General features: G+C 38.4%; 1 pseudogene; it reads right to left on the bottom strand.

Moving 5' to 3' along the window:
• Positions 1-10,796: 10,796 nt before the first annotated feature.
• On the bottom strand, positions 10,797-13,818 carry LOC107763056 (two-pore potassium channel 2-like; annotated as a pseudogene).
• Positions 13,819-21,019: the final 7,201 nt, after the last annotated feature.

Raw genomic sequence — 21,019 nt, 5'->3', positions numbered from 1 at the left:
TTCTTGGTAGTTTTGAGACCAGAGTCGATCTATTATTGCTCAATATGATAGATTTTTATATTATTTTCGGCATTGCCTATCTGTCGTTTTATCATGCTATTCTTGACTATCACGCCAAGACTGTGATGCTGGCTATGCCAGGTTTACCACGATTAGAGTGGAGGGGTGCATTAGATTACGTTCCTAGCAGGGTTATCTCATCTCTAAAGGCTTAGCGTATGGTTGAAAAGGGGTGTAATGCTTATCTAGTTTTCGTGAGATATGTCAGTGTTGATACTCCTACTGTGGAGTCAGTTCCGGTAGTGAGGGACTATCTAGGCTTCAAACTTCTTCGGATCCACCTGGATCCTATCACTCGATACTATATGACCCAAGAATGCCACTGAGTCTATCCAAAACTCACACTTTCAAAATTTGGCATATAATTTCTTTTCTCTCAAGCTCTGAAGCGCAGTCCCCAGGTGCTGCTCGTGATCCTCCCGAATCCGGGAGTACACCCGAATGTCGTCAATAAACACAATGACGAATGAATCAAGATAAGGTCGAAACACATTGTGCATCAAGTGCATAAAAGCTGCTGGGGCATTGGTCAGCCCAAACGACATCACAAGGAACTCGTAGTGGCCATACCGAGTCCTGAAGTCAGTCTTCGGGATATCTGGCTCCCGAATCTTCAACTGATGATAGCCTGAACGTAAGTCAATGTTGGAAAACACTGTGGAACCTTATAACTGATCAAATAAGTCATCAATACGAGGCAATGGATACCTGTTCTTCACTGTGACTTTGTTCAACTGGCGGTAATCAATACACATCCGCATAGAACCATCCTTCTTCTTCACAAATAAGACAGGAGCACCCCAAGGTGACACACTAGGCCGAATGAAGCCCTTATCAAGCAACTCTTGTAGCTGCTCCTTCAACTCCTTCAATTCAGGAGGAGCCATACGATATGGAGGAATAGAGATAGGATGAGTGCCCGACAACAAATCAATGTCGAAATTAATATCTCTGTCGGGCGGCATGCCCGGAAGATCAGCTGGAAACACATCTGGAAAGTCCCTCACTATTGGAACTAATTCAACTTTAGGGGTATCAATACTGACATCTCTCACATAATCTAGATACGCATCATACCCCTTCTCAACCATTCGTTGAGCTTTAAGAAAAGAGATAACTCTGCTGGGAGTATACTCTAAGGTACCTCTCCACTCTAAACGCGGTAAACCTGGCATGACCAGCGTCACAGTCTTAGCGTGACAATCAATAATAGCATAATGGGGCGACAACCAGTCCATGCCCAGAATAATATCAAAGTCCACCATGTTGAGCAATAATAAATTGGCTCTGGTCTCAAAACCACTAAGAGCAATCAAACACGACTGATGTACACGGTCCACAACAAGAGAATCTCCCACAGGAGTAGACACATAAACAGGGGAACTCAAAGAATCCTGAGATACGCCCAAATACGGGGCAAAATAAGAGGACACATAAGAATATGTAGAGCCTGGGTCAAATAATACTGACGCATCTCTATGACAGACTGGAACAATACCTGTAATGACAGAATCAGAAGCGACTGCCTCTGTACGAGCAGGAAGGGCATAATATCTGGTATGGCCTCCCCCTCTAGGGCGACCTCTACCTCCCCGACCTCCACCTCGAGCTAGCTGAGCATGTGGGGTGGTAGCTGGTGCTGTAATCATAGCCTGAGAACCCGGTGGAGCACGATATGGCTGAGAAGTCTGTGGAGGTGCACCCCTAATATATCTGGGGCAATCCCTCACCATATGGCGAGTGTCTCAATACTCAAAACAAGCTCTGGGAGGGTGTGGCTGTTGTGACTGGCTCGGGCCAGGTCTGCTGGACTGGCCGCTAATAGCACCCCGAGCAGGAGGCACACTAGATACTGGCATTGCATAATAAGGCTCTTGGGGTCTAAAAGGAGCTGGAACACCGCTGGCGGATGAAAGAGCTAAATGAACGGGGCGACTTACATAATCCCTACCATGGCGAGTTGCTGGGGCACGAGCTCCAGAATAATAACTAGTCTCTCGAGACCTCTTGGCCTCTCTCTCCTCTCTATCCGGGGAAAGTATGCCCTCCAATCTCCTGGCAATACTCACAACCTGCTGATAAGAAATATCCATCTCCAACTCCCTGGACATACTAATCCGGATGCTGGGGTGGAGTCCCTCAATAAACTGTCGAACCCTCTCTCGAACTATGGCAACCAAGGCCGGTGCATGTCGGACCAAATCACTAAACCTGACTCTCTCAAAAATATGTCCGAGAAGTGAGTCCATGTAAGTGAAGCTGCCTCAGCCGGACTACTCAACTCATAAGCACACCACCACTGATACTCAACTCTGCTACGCCCATAGTACGGAGAATACGATGACACTCTTCCAGAAAACCCTGAGTATCATCTGTAGCCAATCCACTAAAGGTAGGTGGGTAAGACTTCTTGTACCTCTCAAGTCTGAGCTGCTCCACCTCAGAAGTTGTTGCCCTAACCTCGGGCTGAGCTGGAGCTACCGGCTGCATTGGTATAATCTCTGGAACCTGATCGACCTGAACCCGCTGCTCTGGAGTATGGGCGACGGGAGTCTGGGTCCCTTCCCTAGTCTGTGAAGTAGCCGGTATAACTGGAATCAACCCCGCCTGAACCAATATACCAAACATGCTCAGGAACTGTGCTAAAGTCTCCTGGAGGGCTGGTGCAGAAACAGGTGCCTCAGGTCTCTGCCCTCCAGCTGGAGCTATTGGGGGCTCCTCTATAGCAGCTCGTGCGGGTGCTCTGGCTGCATCACGTGGACGTCCTCGGCCTTTACCCCACCCCCGGCCTCGGCCCAGGCCTTTCGCGGCTCTAGTAGGGGGCGCGGGTGCCTGGTCATCAGATCCACCTGTACGTGTCATCACTATATGTGAGAGAATAAAATACAAAAGTTTAGAATTTTTGAAGTCAACCATTTTTTTCGCATGATAAGGAATCAAAGTAGTGAAATTTTTCTAACAGTTCTATAGCATCCCGAAGATAAGTACAGACGTCTCCGTACCGATCCGCGAGACTCTAAAAAACTTATTTGTGACTCACGATACCTATGAACCTAGAGTTCTGATACCAACTTGTCACGACCCAATTTTCCCTCCGTGTGACGTCGTGACGGCACCTAGTCTCTACAACTAGGTAAGTCTAACATTTGCGAAATAATAAAATAAAAACATAAATTAACCACTAACTGTAGTAGTAACAACATAACTGGGTACCATGACGCTTGGCATGTACAATAACAAACTATTCAAAAATTCACAACAATCCCAAAACCCGGAACATCGTGAATCATAAACTACAGAAGGAAAATCTAGTATCTTTATACATCAGAGTCTAACCAAATAAAAATACAGAAGATAATGGACATGGAGAAGAGTAAAAGAGGACTCCAAGGTCTGCGGACGCGGCATATATACCTTGAAGTCTCCAAAGCTGTCTTGGCTCACTAATAGTGCGACTGATAAGGAATACCTGGATTTGCACATGAAAAACATGTGCAGAGAGTAGCATGAGTGTACCAGAATTGGTACCCAATAAGTGTCAAGCCTAACCTCGGTCGAGTAGTGACGAGGTCAGGTTAGGGCCCTATTGGTATATATATAATAATAAAGCAAGACAAGAATAAAATATCGAAGTAAAATAAGGACTGAAATTTAACAAGAAAGAATTCATAGATGGTAACAACAGGGGGATCTACCTAGGGCTGCTTATCGGGCGGATTGGGCGGTTAATTACTCTTAACTGTTTGGCTTAACGGTTATCGGCTTTTAAATGTATTAATCTGCTAGCCACCCGATAAGATATCGGGCGGATTGGTAATGGTTTAGCTCTTATCGGGCGGTTATTCGGCAGTTTATCGGCCTAATTCAAACATACATGTCTGTTAACGCCTACATAAGAATGATGTAGTGTGTCATGTGTTGTAGAGTGAAAAAAGTTGTGGCACAACAGTGCTGTTCTTCTATTAAACATAGACAACATACATTAGTTTTAAAAAAATAAAAGCAGAGGTGAACCATAGACACCATCTTAAACAATCTTGTTGTAGGGTGGGAGAATAAGCTAAGCTAAGCCAAGCCTGGGATCTTCTAATGCATAGTATGTAAGGGTTCTGATTATTTAGGAATTAGACGTTAGAACTTAGAGATGGAGTACTGGAAGAAGTGGAAGGGTTTTTGATATTTAATATATATATATATATATATAATATATATATATATGGATAAAAATAAATTTTATATATATATTCTTAACGGGTTAACGGATTATCCGTTAAAAAAATTGAATAATCCGCCCCCAAACCGATAAGCCGTTAATAAAAATATTTCAATCTGTTCCCCGTCCGTTAAACCGCTAACCCGATACCAATAAGCCATTAAGCTTCGGTTTCGGTTTGGTTTTGAACACCCCTAGATCTACCAGAATACCGTTCCGTAGTCCCAAAGTAAATATGCAAAGCAGGGGGATCTACCGGAATACCGTTTTGTAGTCCCAAAGTAAATATGCAACTCAACCAATATAACTCGACAATTACAACACAAAATCTTACAAATTAGACTACGTACAAATCAAGGAAAAACAGGAAATCAACTAGGCATGCTTCCCAGAGTTCAATTAAGCATCTAAAACACGTAGACATATGATATTAGACTAAACATGATAGCTACACATATTGGGATAGTTCAATTAAGAAAGAAGACATGCTAATGCTTATTTAAACGGTATAACTCAATTTAAATGAAAAATAGATTACTACCCAGTAAAATAAGTCGGAGTTTTTACAACAATTAGCCAGTGTACGTACTCATCACCTCACATACACGACGCTCACATATCAAACAGTACCAAATCCTAAGAAAATTTCCTCCACACAAGGTTAGGCAAGCCACTTACCTCGAACCAAGTTCAATCAATCAGTAACAATGCCTTTTCCATGAATATCCGACTTCGAATGGCCTAAATCTAGCCAAAAATAATTACATATCATAAATATAACTATAATAGACTAATCTAATTAATGAAATCAAGATTTTAATAAAAAATCTGAAATCCGTCCTAAAAAGTTGACCCGGGCCCACATCTCGAAATCGGGTAAAAGTCACAAAATACGAACACCCATTCACTCAGGAGTCTAACCATATAAAAATTTCTCAAATCCGACCACAAATCCCCTTTCAAAACTCGAAATCTTTGTTGAAAAAGTTCTTCCAAATATTTTCAAATTTCAACCACAAAATCCGAAATTAAATGATGAAATCAATAGTAGATTAATGAAATATAACCAAAATTGAATAAGGAATCGTTACCCCAAAGCTCTCTCTGCAAATCCCTCAAAGAATCGCTAATTTCCGAGCTCCCAAGTCAAAAATAGAGAAATGAATCAAACCCTCGATTTTTTCTCTTTTTCTGCAAGTTAAACCGCACATGCAGTCCATTAACCGCTTCTGCGGTACCGCTTCTGCGGCTAGAGTTCCGCACCTGCGGAAATTCACAAATTCTTCAGACTCCACTCCTGCGCACAAATATCCGCATCTGCTGATGTGCTTCTGCGCTAACTCGTTCGCTTCTGCGGAAACCTCACTTCTTCCCAAATCCGCTTCTGCGATCACTCCTCCGCAGATGCGGCTCTTGCGTCGCATCTGCGACCACTGACCCACATGCCTAAAATTGCACCTGCGACCCCATCCTCAATTATGCAGGGCCGCACCTGTGGACTTTCCACCGCAGGTGCGAAAATACCAGAACCAACAAACATCAGATTATGCTCAAGTCCAAATTTTCATCCGTTAAACACCTGAAACTCACCCGATGCCCCCCGGGACCTCAACCAAACATACCAACCAATCTTAAAAATACCATACGAACTTAGTCGAGCCCTCAAATCACATCAAACAACGCTAAAAATCATGAATCATCCTCCGATTCAAACTTAAATAACTTGAAACTTCAAATTTCTACAACCGATGCCGAAACCTATCAAACCACGTCCGATTGACCTCAAATTTTGCACACAAGTCATATTCAACCCTACGGAATTACTCCAACTTTCGGAATTAGAATCCGACCCCGATATCAAAAATTCCACTACCGGTCAAAATCTCCAAAAATTTAACTTTCACCATTTCAAACCTAAATAAGCTACGGATCTCCAAAATACAATTCGGACATGCCCCTAAGTCCAAAATCACCTAATGGAGCTAACGGAACCGACATAACACCATTTCAAAGTCGTCTTCATACAGTTCTGACTACGGTCCAAATCTTAAGGCTTAAACCTCCATTTACGGACTAAGTATCCCAAAATACTCCAAAAACTAAAACGAAATCTCCCGGCAAGTCACAATAGCAGAAATATATATGGAAGAAGCAGTTAAATAGGGGATCGGGGCTATAACTCTCAAAACGACCGGCCGAGTCATTCCATCCCGATGTTTCAATTTCATTTCACTCTTCATATTCCACCATATATGAGAGGTACCTTCTTCCTTCCTCTTTATTCATACTCATCTTCTTTCTACTAGATTTCTTACGTTCTCCAACAAGCCAACAACTAGATATTTTGGAATCAAAATCTTCAAACTTCTTGATTCAGTCATTGGGTAATATCATTCTAACTTTCTAATATTATTTTCATTTGTTATTTATTATTTTATTAATTGTACTCCATACATATTGTTTAATATTTTTTAGAATATAAATAGTTCAACAAGAAAATATGCTCCCGCTATTCAAAAATCCAAAAGAAAAGAAAAGTTGAAAATTTAATAAAATTTCAAAAAGGAGCTCTTGACAAATTTTTGACAAACAATGAAAAAACTAAATCGCAAAATGTAGGAGAATGTTATGTTGATGAACGAGTCATCAAGAACAAATGTCTTTTATATTGCGAAGTGTAAATATTTCATCAACTCCAATAAAAATTACTGAATATTTTTTTAGAGTTTTTAAAAGTGGATGATACAAGTGGAAAAGGTCTTTTTGAAGTTATTCTAGATGAAATAAAAAGCATTGGACTTGATATTGATAATTTTAGAGAACAAGGGTATGATAACCGATCCAATATGAAGAGAAAACACCAAGGAGCGCAAAAAAGACGTCTCGATATAAATCCTAGATCTTTTTATACAACACATAGTTGTCATAATCTAAATTTGGTACTTTGCAACATGACTAATTCTTGTACGAAAGTTATATCATTTTTTGGAGTAGTAGAACGTATATATTCATTATTTTCTTCTTCCACTGAGCGATGGAAATTTTTAAAAAATAGTGTGCCCAGTCTAATTCTTAAATCATTATCACAAACACATTTAGAAAGTCGTATTGAAAGTATTAAAGCAATAAGATTTCAGGGTCCACAAATAAGATATGCTTTAATAAAATTAGTAGAAGTTAGTGAGGATCCAAAAACAATAAGTGAAATAAGTTGTTTAGCAACATATGAGCTTAAATTTTTTTAGTTTTATTGGGCATGACTATTTGGTATGATGTATTGTTTGCTGTTAATTTAGTTAGCAAAAGTTTACAATCAAAAGATATGCATATTGATGTTGCCATAGATCAACTAAGAGGTCTAATTTATTTTTTCTTTTTTTAAATATAGAGAAGAAGGTTTTACAAATGCTATGATTTCAGCTAAGAAAATTGCATTTGAGATGAATATAGAACCTGAATTCGTAATAAACGTGTAATACATAGAAAGAAATAATTTGATGAGAATGTTGACAATAAAATCACAAAGTCTCTTGAAGAATCTTTTAGAGTCGATTACTTCTTATACATAGAGCCAATTTTTCACTTCAAAGTAGATTTGAACAGTTTGAAGTATATGAAAATATCTTTCGTTTCCTATTTAGTGGTAAAATATTGAGATCTAGATAACGAGAATTTGAAAAAATATTGTCTTAACCTTGAATGTTCCTTAAAACATAACAATCACTCTGATATTGATGGTTTAGACTTATTTTCCGAATTAAAAGTGTTAAGAGAAATAGTACAAGTAGAAGATAATACTCTAATCGATATACTCAATCAAATAAAAAGATTTGATTCTTTTTCAAATGCTTATATTGCTTATAAAATAATGTTAAAAGTTCTTATAACAGTTGCTTCAGCAGAAAGAAGTTTTTCAAAATTAAAATTGATAAAATCTTACCTAAGATCAAAAATGTTTCAAGAAAGATTAAATGACTTGGCTATATTATCAATTGAAAAGGAATTATTAGAAAAAATCGATTATAAAAAAATTATTAAGAACTTTGCATCTCAAAAAGCGGGGGCATTTGCATCTATACCTAGTTTTTAGATCAACTTTTAACTTATACTCGCTTTACAAAAAAAATTACAAGTGTACCCACTTTTCGGGTAACTTCAGACATACAGGCCTGAAGTAGCAAAAATTTATGTGTGAAGTTTGAACTTCAGAATGTTTTGCCTGAAGTATAGCAAAACTTCAGATATTTTTGCCTGAAGTTTGGCCTGACTTGCAAAGGCAATCACGCAAACTTCAGTTCATAGTGCAATGGCAAACTTCAGCTCAATAAAACTACAACATATTTTGGCTGAAATTTTTGTTTTGTAATTGCCGAACTTCAACATTCTAGGAGCTGAAGTTTGTTTTGTAATTGCTGAACTTCAGCATTCTAGGAGCTAAAATTTATTTTATAATTGCTGAACTTCAGCATTGTAGGGTTGAAGTTTGTTTTGTATTTGCTGAACTTCAGCATTCTAGGAGCTGATGTTTTTGTTTATATTTGCTGAATTTCAGCATTCTTAGAGCTGAAGTTCTAAGTCTGCACACGGAAATGAGGAAGATAATCTTTCAAAAAAAGAATTCAACAAAAGAATATATTGTACATAAGCGAAATAGTACTAAACAACAGTGAATTTAATAGATCATGATTAGCAGCGATTGATGATGTTCATTTCAAAGATTAAAGAATGAAAAATATTTTCGACATGAAAACAAGTTACTACAGATAAATTAGAACCAAAAATCAATGTGCTTGTAAAGCTAAAATATCTAAGAGGTTAAATTATTGTGAATAAGATCAAACTGAACATAATGGGACAAGCAGATATATATGAATCATCAGGCTAGAACGCATAATAATATCTCAAGCTTCAGCATTAAGAAAACGAAGGAGGAGGAGAAAGATGCCTGAAGTTGTTTAGAAAGTGGGTACAAGTTAAAACTTTTTAAAAAAGTGGAATAAGTTAAATGGGGGCGACCAAATAGGGCGCCCCAATCAATTTTTACCAAAAAGCTAGAAGAATAGATTTTAAATAAAATATATATTATAACATTCTTATAAATACTTACACCCCATATTAAACTTTGGCCTTAGGCCCCACATGCGCTCGAGCCGCCCCGGTAATAGTCCTTGTCTTTTTTCTACTACATTTGTTATTACTAGTACAAAATTATTTACTGCTTCCATCTCGTCTTGAAATGTTTGTTGCTTTTCATTTGTTGATGACTAGTTTAACAGATACTGTAATAATTTTTGTGAAAATAATCTGTGGGGATCAGAAGTGAAAAATATATTTTAAATGGGTTACTATGTATTATATCTTAGATTTTAAAAAATAAAAAAAATATCCGGTAAAAATATTAATTCAAAATCAATTTATCTGATAGCCAAAGAAGAGATTACGATAAATAGCTTAATTAATGTGACACGTGCAATCTTTGAGCCCGTTTGGACATAAGAAAATTTTCACATTTTTCCGAAAAAGTTTCACATTTTTCCTAAAAATTTTCACTTTTTTTCAAATTCAACGTTTGGTCATAAAATTTTAAATTTTCACTTGAATATGCATTTTGGAATTTTTCGAAAATTTTAAAAACTCCAAAAACTATTTTTCAAAATTTTCACTCATATCACTCACAAAACTTCAAAACCAACCCAAATTATATTCATATCCAAACACAACTCTAATTTTCAAATATGATTTTCATTTGAAATTTTTTTCACTTTTTTTTTGGAATTTTACATTTCTTATGTCCAAACGCCCACTTTGTCTCGACTCAAGGACAAGTCGCACATTCTCTGTATTTGTATTTTGCGCGCCGACTTGGAGATCACGGCAGCTACCTGCCTGTTTGACATAATCTCCGATGGAAATTAAAAATTGGAAGGTTTTAAAATTATTTTTGAGACTATATTTTAATAAGACGTATAGTCGGATATCTTTTCTTCTCTAAAAAAAACTAATAATTTTAAGAACAAATATAAAACTACTTTTAAAAAAATAAGTACTTGAATAGTGTCATGCTTTGTTCCAGTATGGAACTATGGATGCATGTTTTCATCTGTATCTCTGCAGTGAAAGTTGAGTTCATGTTTCACAAGCAGAGAATTGAATGGTAATCCAAAATTTAATTACTATCAGGCTCGTCCTTCCCACACGCAGCCGTAAGAACAAACTTATTGACAAATAAGTTGAAAAGCATCAGAACGGAGAATTCACCTAAACAAAGAATTATGAACCAGAAAAAACTAAGAAAAAGAAATAGAAATTGAGTGAAGAAAACTCAAAGGGAACACACAAATAAAGACGTTATGAAGTGAGAAAAGTCAAAAAAGTATTGGATACAAACATGAATTCACCATAGATTAATAAAGCACTAGTTTGGTGAGGACAAATAAGGGATAGAAAGTAGTTGAACAATCTGATCAACTAGTATTATATAATCAGAATTAGAACCTTCCAGTATAAACATCACATGGATGTAAAACAGATTAAAGCAGAAACTACATACATGCTATACCTACCAACTAAAAAGATGTCAAAAAGTTTTTCATCCATCTCTGAGATTAGCAAAAAAAGGGGGGCAAAGAGGGCCTCTTTCGTGCAAACTAGATAGCCAAATTCACGAGTGGGTTGTCTCTGCGAAGCTAAAGCAAGCCTTGCATAATCAAAAAAGAAATGTTTGTAAGTTTCTCAGAATATCTTTTTATGAGTTACTAAATTTTATTGATGTAGTGGGAAAATCCAACATAGAAGATGTATGCAAAAGGTAGAAATCCTACAAGAAAGCATGTTTCTTTACTGATAGCATCAACACCAACTGGAATATTGGAAGTACTCCAAAAATAAGAACAAAAATGTTCATTAGAAATCCTACAAGAAAGCATGTAATTTCTTTACTGATAGCATCAACGCTAACTGGAATACTAGAAGTACTCAAAGAATATCCAGATAACAAAAATGTTCCACTGATCTGTACAACCAAATTTTTTACTTCATCAAACATCTCTCTCTCTCCATATTGTCCGCATAGTACTAAAGGATATACTTCCATGTTCTCCTTTTCTTCCTTCTGAATTTTCATTGTAGAAGCACCTGTATTACAATCCCTGGCATAACTTATTCACTTCACACATGCTCCATACTATACAGTATATAATATATGGTCTAGAGATGCCAAAATCATGGCAAGTCAATTCATCGATCAACATGCTAGACAAATTAGGCAAGGAGGATACAACCACTGCAGGCAACATAAATCCTAATACTTTCACCAGTAAAGAGGGAGGTAAAAAAAGAGGAGTTCAAGGCGAGTACGTTTTCCACATATTCATGATGTCTTCAGATGAATAATTGCAAATATCTTGCTATTAAATGGAAACAATTGCCTCATCTGCTACTCACTCCGTCAAGTAACCAAAATTGGTGAACGCTTCCAAAAGGTTAAACAAACATAGTTCAGGTATCAAGGATTAGAGATTTTCTAAGTTGCCCTTGCTAAAAATGTAAAAGGTATCACAGCTCTTGGAGATCGATATTTTATTTCTACTTCTCTGTGACAAAAACGACCTACTGTTGACTTCTAGATTCCATTTATTCTTCTTTTAGTATTTCACATTTGTCATTATAGATTCAAAGTCCAGATCAAAAGCCAAAAACGCGCCAAGACCAGGGAATACAGTTCTAGATATATGTTTATCTACTCTGGCCGCAGCCAAGTAAAGGAAGGCTCGAGCAACTGCAAGTGTAGACACAAGCAACCAAATCAACGCAAAGATATGACCATCTATTGATATGAATGCTCTATCACCACCTTATCAAAAACAAATGCTCTATCACCATACCTTACAGTTGTAAGTTGTAACTGACATAAGTGACAAGTAAAATGCATCTAACCATCGAAGCTTCTCAACAAAATGCATAACAGAAACCCCAGTTCCAATACAAAGAACCTCAACACCCAATGCCAGTACCACCTTCATTCTTATCCTCATTCTCCACTTCTTAACATCAACAATATAAGAACTAGGATCATGTGAATTCCCACTTTTAATGATCCTCAACAGATAATTTACTTGAAAATCAAGCAAATACTAACCATCCTAGTAAGCAAAATATTGATAAACCCCAAAACCCACAAGCACAAACAAGATAGAAAACAACTCGGTAAGTTTACTATCAGAAGTGATATCACCTTAACCAATAGTATACATGGTAACAATGCAATAAACTAAGCATCAACAAGTGCGTGTCTCAGTAACCTTAAAATGATCCCTAAACCACGACAAGAGTCAAGTAAAGAATATCTGGTCCTACAATTGAGCTTTTCCAACTGGGGTGGCTTAGAAACTGGTGAATGATCAAGATCATTTATAGCAGCCATTGCTGGTGCAGTTTCAGACCTATGAAGATTACTCTTTGTTCAAGAAGGGTAATTTGGGTTAGGCAACCAAGAATTCTGATTATCAGTTATAAGATTGGGTTTTTGGGCTGAGATCAATAGAACTCCTTGGACCAATCTTTTCGTAATAATTGTGGTATTCGTCCAAGCTTGTGTGCATCTCGACTAGTTCATGGAGCAGTTTTCTTACAACCCACAAGTAGATGTACTGGGGCCTTACCAATGCTATTGGACGAAGCTAAAATCAGCAGCAGTGCACAAGCATCTCAACCAATTGCACAAAATTAACCAAAGTAATCAATAAAGTTGTTATATAGTAAATTAAGACATTAGAATCAGAGTGCTTAGTTTACCAACTGCCTGTGAAACACATACATGTGCACATAAGACATGAAAACTTCTAAGCAACGACAACATCTAAAAGTGGGGAGTTGACAATCAACACAAAGCAAGAACATAGTAACTTAAACTATAGTATAATGATGTCTAAGTTACCGAACCTTATGAGGTTTTTGCGTGCCAATTTATCTCTAAGATCTTGCTTCTTCACTGGTAGCATCCCTCCTATCAGAACTAGGCTCTCCGAATAGTCAAAAATCACATAAGAACCCTTCTTAGCATTATCAATGCTGAATTTTTCCTTAACTAAACTAGTCACTGGATCAAACAACAGCACCCCGTTTTCATTCTCAGCAACTATGTCACCATTCCTCAAACAGCCCACAATTCTGTCAAACTCGTTGTTAAAGTCCTAGCTGCACTTCTTACTCCAACTATCTTCTTCATCCATTACCCAAACATCAATATAGGTGATAGGTTCTGTGCATCCCTGTTATGTTTTGATGATCTAACAAACTTAATGCTAAGAACCAGATAAGGAACCTGTTACACATCCTCAAGTACTTAAGATCAACAAGTCTCAAAGTCGGGGATATAGTTCAATTCTTCAGAGTCAGAGAAACAACAAAGGGAACAGATGAACATCAGTTCCCATGGTAACCGTACCAGTCAACTCCCCAACAGCTGTAAAGTTGCTGCCTGCACACGCAACAGCATGCAACAGTGTAACAGTCAACTTCATTGGGAATGCTCCTGTACCAAACATGCTTGCATCATTCAAGTAATGTCAGCAATGTTATATTAACATAAGCCAAAGACAAAACATCACTTGAACATTTTTGAAGAATCAATCCAGCTTTCTCTCAAGTCTGTGCATCAATCCACCAATTGATTCTCAAGTGCTTCAAGAACAAAGAACTACATAACAAGGACCAGTTCCCTGCATCGAGTCATCACATGTCCTTAGTTGTGTTGTACCTTTGTTAAAGTTTCTTACTTGTAATTCCTACTTAGCTTGGTTAGAAGCAATTGTGTAAGAAACTTTTGTTTAATCATAAACTCTGTGTTTGTGTCTTGGCTAGGTTTAGTCGAGTTGTAAGTCTTTGTAATAGAGTTATTACAAAGTGACTTGTAATAGAGTTGTTAAAAGTTAGTAAGGGATTAATGAGTTAATTCCTAGGTTAAAAGAGGTTGTAATCTAAAGTTTGCTCAGTAGTGAAGTTGAAATCCTACAAGGGTAGGTCGTGGTTTTTAATCTAGTGGGCTGAAAATATTTCACGTAAAATTCTACTGTGTCGTTTACTTACTGTTGTGTGTGCGCTCTTTGGGAATAAATAGAGAACCAAGTTCTCTATACAGTTTGGTATACTCTTAGTTTCTATCAATTTGTATCAGAGCGGGTTCTTTCTATCAGGCTAACACCTAGAAAGGATCCCCATGGTTGCTCCACCAAACTTTAAAGAAGGTCAATCTACCTATAGACCACTAAGGTTCAACGGCCAATACTATAGATGGTGGAAGACAAGAATGCATGATTTTATCATGGCTGAAGATTCAGAGCTCTGGGATATTATATGTGATAGACCCTTCATCCCTATGAAGACCATTGGTGACCCAGCAGTAACAATTACCAAAATAAGGAAAGAATTTAATGATGTTGATCGCAAGGTCATAGAGAAGAATTTTCGAGTAAAGAAAATTCTCGTCTGTGGTATTGGACCAGATGAATACAATAGGATCTCAGCATGTCAATCCGGAGATCTGGGAAGCTCTCCAAACAGCTCATGGAGGGACAACTCAAGTCAAAGATTGACATGCTTACCACATAGTACGAGCTCTTCAGGATGAAGGACAATGAGTCCATCCAGGACATGCACACTCGCTTTACCTCCATCATCAATGAGCTCCATTCTCTGGGAGAAATCATTTCAAGGAATAAACTTGTCCGGAAAATACTAAGTGTATTACCTAATTCCTAGGAAAGCAAAGTAAATGCTATCAAGGAGGCAAAGGATCTACAGAAGCTGACCATCGACGAGCTCGTTGGGAATCTGAAGAAGTACAAAATGAAGAAGAAGAAGGATAACGAGAGAAGAGAGCCCAAGAGGGAAAAGAACCTGGTCCTCAAGACAGACAACAATGAATCAAGTGGTGAGGATATTGATATGGCTTACTTGACAAAGAGATTTCAGAAAATTGTTCGCAGAAATTGAGGTATTCCAAAACAGGGCAGCTCCAACAAGAAGAGAAGATATGACTTATGTCATAAGTGTGGGAAGTCATGGCACTTCATCAAAGATTGTCATCTTCTCAAGTTCTAGATGTTCAAGGAAATCTGAAGTCTTACTCTCCAAAAAAGCTTATGTCCTTGGCAAATATTTTAATTGATGCTTACTATAATCTTATAAATGATAAAAATGCTCTAACTATGGAACTGGGAGAAGTAAAACATGAGAGAGATGATATAGTAGTTGTTGTAGTGGACTTAAAAGAAGCCATTGAGAGTTTAAAAAAGGAAAAAGATGCCCTAACTGAAATAATTGCAAACTTAGAACATGAAGAGAGATGACCTAATGGTTGTTGTGATTGATCTAAAAGAGACTATCGAATGTCTTAAAGAAGAGAAAGAAGCCTTAACTGAGAAAGTAACTAACGTAGAGCATGAGAGGGATGACCTATTAGTAGTAGTAGTAGACCTAAAGGAAACAATTGATGAGCAAAAAGCATAAGGCAGTCATGAGATTACTCGAAAGGGAAAGGAAGTTGCAAGTGAGGAACATCTTAGGATTGGAGACGAGTTAAAATCAATAAAATCCAGTCCATGTGCTGAGCTTGAAAAAACAAGCAACTTCAGGAAGATCTAGGTAGGGTTAAGAGTGATCTAGAAATTCCATAATGATACTGATATGTATAATCCATAATGATATAGAAATTCCACAAGTCTTGACACCCTCCCATATAAATCTCAGTTTCTAGCCAATTACACATCCTGAAGATTCCCAATTGTTATATATAAATCTTGAATCCATTAGAACCATTCTCGAGAGTCATCCACTCTACTCAAATCTCAATTAAACTGATTAAATATACAGAATGACATGTGCCCTATTTTCACACCAACACCCTAAGAAGTAATCCACACTTCTAAGCAACCGAGTGATTTCCCTACTCCATGTACCCTACATTCTTTACGGATAACAACTCAATCATTCAGTGTTTCCCATATGCCCAGAAACATAATACAACCTGTATCCATAAATTCCTTTACTCGAGTCATTCTCAAACTCAACCTCTGCCAGTCATAACTGATTCACCAGTATGCCTCAAACTGAAATCAATTCAACACATAACCGTACAATCAACTTATCCATAACAGACTCCCCCACTTGGCTCCAAGCCATAGATCAGAGTACACAATAAATCACAATACTCATACTCTATTACTGCCATAATTTCACAGTGAAATTCAACTAAATCCTTCCTAAGCTCATGTAACGCAAACCATATAATACCTCAATCATTTGTAAATCTCGCATTCATCCTCGTAACAGTCAAGCCAACTTCTACAAGCGATCCAAACTCAGATTGCACTACATATAATTCACTGGTAAAAGAGAACTCTCAATAAAATAACATAGGGATCGCACAACCTCAGGACATCCCGCAGGAGATACCCCACATGCTTAGCTTTAAACTAACATCCTTCTATACCCTTCTACAGTCATAACTATTACATGACCCCTTAATCCCCAATTCGATGTTCAAACCTCAAAAATCTATATTATAAAACTTTAGGCCAAAACCCCCAATTTCTCTTTAAAATTCATCAACCAATTGCCAAAAATAAAGATAGATTAGTGAAATATAATTAAAACTGAGTAGAGAACACTTACCCCAATCCTTGTGATGAAATTTGCTTCAAAAATTGCCTTAATCCGAGTCCCACATCTCAAAATATGAAGAAAGAACAAAACCCTCGATTTTTATAATTCTGCCCAGCACTTTCCGCATTTGCGGACAAATAGTCGCATCTGTGGTAAAAACTTTGCTTCTGCGAAAATAGCCTTGCCCAGAAATCCACGCACCTACGGATGTCAAATTTCCGCTTCTGCGAAGCCTTACGCACTTGCGATCCAAATCCGGCATTTGCGCGCACGCATGTGCGCTACAATAAATCCGTTTCTGCGGTCTTTCTCACCCAGCCTCTTCTCACTTCTGTGACTCCTCCTCTTGCTTTTGCGACCATCACACCTGCACAAACCAGCCGCAGGTGTGGTCATACCAGAACTAGCAGAACACAACAGTGAAAAATAAAGGAAAAATAGCCCGAAATCAATCCGAAACACGCCTGAGGCCCACGGGTCCCCGTCCAAACATACCAACAAGTCCCATAACATAATACGGACCTACTCGAGGCCTTAAAACATACATAACAACATCGAAATGACGAGTCACACCTCAATTCGAAATCAATGAACTTTGAAACTTCAACTTTCACAACCGGTGCCGAAACCTATCAAGTCACATCCGATTGACCTCAAATTTCGCACACAAGTCATATTTGACATTACGGACTTGATCCAACTTTCGGAATCAGAATTCGACTCCGATATCAAAAGTCCACTCCCGGTCAAACTTTCCAAAATTCTAATTTTTGTCATTTCAAGCCAAATTCTACTACGGACCTCCAAACCACAATCCGGGCGCGCTCCTAAGTCCAAAATCGCCCAATGGAGCTAACAGAATCATCAGAAATTCAATCTGAGGTCAAATACTTAAAAGTCAAACTTGGTCAAACCTTTCAAATTTAACGCTTCTAGCTAAGAATCTTTCTTCCAAATCATTTCTGAATAATCTGAAAACCAAAATTGACGATTCACATAAGTCATAATACATCATACGGAGATACTCATGCCCGAAAACCACCAAGCAAAGTGCAATTACTCAGAACGACCGGTCGGGTCGTTACATGTATCTCACAGCAAGTAGACCAGATATTGTTTTCAGTGTGGGACTCTGTACCAGGTTTCAGTCCAATCCAAAGAAATCCCATCTGAAGGCTTCCAAAAGAATTCTGAGGTATCTCAAAGGCACACAGGACCTGGTTATCTACTATCCCTTAGGAGATAACTTTGATTTAATTGGATACGCTGATGTTGATTATGCTGGATATTTGGTAGATAGGAAAAGCACTTCTGGTAAGGCACATTTTCTGGTCTCATGCGGTACAAGAAAGTAAAACTCAGTGACCCTTTCAACTGCTGAAGCTGAGTGTGTAGCAGCTGCCTCCTGTTGTGCTCAATTGCTATGGATCAAGCAGCAACTGGAAGATTTTGGTGTATTCTCTGACTGTGTGCCCTTACTATGTGATAACACCAGTGCTCTTAACATGGCAAAGAATCCAGTTCAACATAAGAGAACAAAGCACATTGATGTGCGACACCACTTCCTCAGAGATAACGTTGAAAAAGGGCTCATCTGCATGAAATTTTATAGCACAGAAGATCAAATTGTAGACATATTCACCAAAGCACTGAGCAGAGAGCATTTTGAAAAGAATCGCTTGGCACTAGGGTTGATGAAATCAAGCTAAGGACCTGGTCCCTCGATTGTACAGGTAAAATAGCTAAAAAGCATTTTCTGGCACAGTCTAACTCACCTTTATACCGTTACAGGTAGACATGCATGACGATTATAGAGCAAACAAGTAGCTAATGCATTGCACGTTGGTCAAAGGATGAGGCTTACATTTTCAAACTTAGCCAGGGAACCTAGTTCCTTTGACACAGGTTTGTAGTTCCTCTGTACTCTCATACATAATTTTTTAAATGGCTGAAACGGTGCCATGTCATTAAAATGTCAGTTTCTTCTTTTTTTTTACTTGTTGAACCCAAGCGTCTCACTCTTTATAAAGCAACCCAACTACCCAAAATTGATACCCAACCGGTCTCTCGCCCATCTTAAATAAATCCATTCACAGTCACTTTCAAAACTGTTCACATCAAGAATCCAAAATTTCCCTTTTCCTTCTTCAAACTCTCTTCTTTAACTAACTACACTCCACCATGTCTGACAATCAGGAAACACAAAATGTTCCCAACATCGTCCCCACTGTGTCCTCATCCGTTGAAGCACCAGTGATAGAGCCTACACTCCCTGCTCCGACTAGTCCAAACCCTAAAACAGAGTCACAACCACCCTCTGCTTTCTCTCCAACCCAGTTGAGTTCTGGATCTTATCGGAGTCGCAAAATATCGACTTCTAAGAAATTTGTGGTTGTGACCTCTACTTCTGCCTCGCCGGAAAAGATGGTTGATGAAGATATAGTGGATGGAGAAGAAAATCAAGAAATTTCTAGTCTACCAGTGGAAGAAAGTTTTGCTAAAGAACAAGGTGTGGGCCCCGGCTTTGATTCTATAGGTAATGATCCTCTTATACCTTCTAAAGTTACTTTGGAGTTACAAGAACATGAAGCTATAGAAAATATGATTTCAATCGCTGCTGAGGGAAGTATGATTGGAGGTTATGAGGGTGTGTCTAAGTTTCAGGGGGAAGATAATGGTACAGAGGTCGAGGGTAGGGAACTGGTGCTTGTCTAAACCTCGGCACCTGACAGTACTACTGGGGAACCAACTGAGGGACCTGATCCCTCCGCCCCAGAAGAACCCTCTGGCTCTAATAGGGATAAAACCCCTAGTTCTTTACAAGAACCCCAGGTCAGTACTGATCTCGCCCCCTCTACTCATTTCTATGATGAGCCATTATTAATTATGGTTTTTACGATGCGATATCTGTCTGAGGAGGAGAATGAGGATAGTGAAGAGAAGATTATGATAATGTGGCTCTGGTAAGCTTCATTAATGCTAGGAGTAGAAAGGCACCTCCCCAGGGGTCAACTTCTAAGAGACCTATCATGAGGCTGCAGAAGAAGGAAGCATTTGAGTCAGTTTTAAGGAAAAAACAAAGAGGGAAAGAAGAAAAAGAGATTGGTGAAGGATGGGAAGATTGTAAATGAGAGGGTAGTGCCTCCAACACCAGTCGTCGGTATTGATGATGAGGTGGATGAGGAACCTAGTTTCTTAGTTCTAAGTCCTCAAAGAAACTTACAATTCCAACCTTCAAGAAAGATTTATCTGTAAGTGGTATGGGTTTGAGGAATGATGAAGGTGGAAAATCTGGCGGAAAGGTGGTTGAGGAACTTGGAGAGAAGGAGATTGAAGTACAGGTTGAAAAAGTGTCTAAGAAAAAGGTGTCTGAAAAATCTATGGAGAAAAGAAATAGTGCTAGAAAATCTGTGAAAATGAAGGCTGATGCCAGTGAGGAACCTGGTTCCTCCAAGAAGACCAAGGTTGGTGATGCCCCGGATGCTGGCAGGGAAAAATTGATAATTCAAAAGGTACTGTGGGGCCGTACATTTGCCCCTGATATTCTGGATAAGTCACGAATGTGCCAATTGGTGGAGATCTGTGAATTCTAATAGTGGACACATATGTTCATAAGTGAAAATCCCAGAGTATATGAGGCAGAAGTGCGTAGTTTCTGTGCTGACTTCTTCATAGTTGAGGATGATAACATTTGTCTAAATGTGAACGGTGTTGATTTTATGATGGACACTACTGTACTGGGAGCCATTTTGGGTGTGCCTACTGATGGGATGTCCTTCGGGTCTGCTCTACAAATTTTAAAAACACCATTGTGAAGGATAAGGCGGTGCAACAAGGGGAACGGGTACACAAGAAGTCTCTTTTTCCAGTGTATCAACTGCTATTTGAAATGGTGAACAAAGTTCTACTCCCACATGCCGAAAGACGCTCCTTTACATCACGAGCAGACTTAGTTCTCATGGAAGCACTGGATGGATACACCACTATAAACCTGCCTGGTCTTATGATAGAGCACATGAAGAAAGTAGCAGAGTTCAAGGAAGGTAATCATGGGTTGCCTTACGGGTTTCTCCTCACTAAATT

Source organism: Nicotiana tabacum, chromosome 17 (assembly GCF_000715075.1).
Source record: "Nicotiana tabacum cultivar K326 chromosome 17, ASM71507v2, whole genome shotgun sequence".
Taxonomy (NCBI): domain Eukaryota; kingdom Viridiplantae; phylum Streptophyta; class Magnoliopsida; order Solanales; family Solanaceae; genus Nicotiana; species Nicotiana tabacum.
This window is presented reverse-complemented; position numbering and strand designations above follow the sequence as displayed.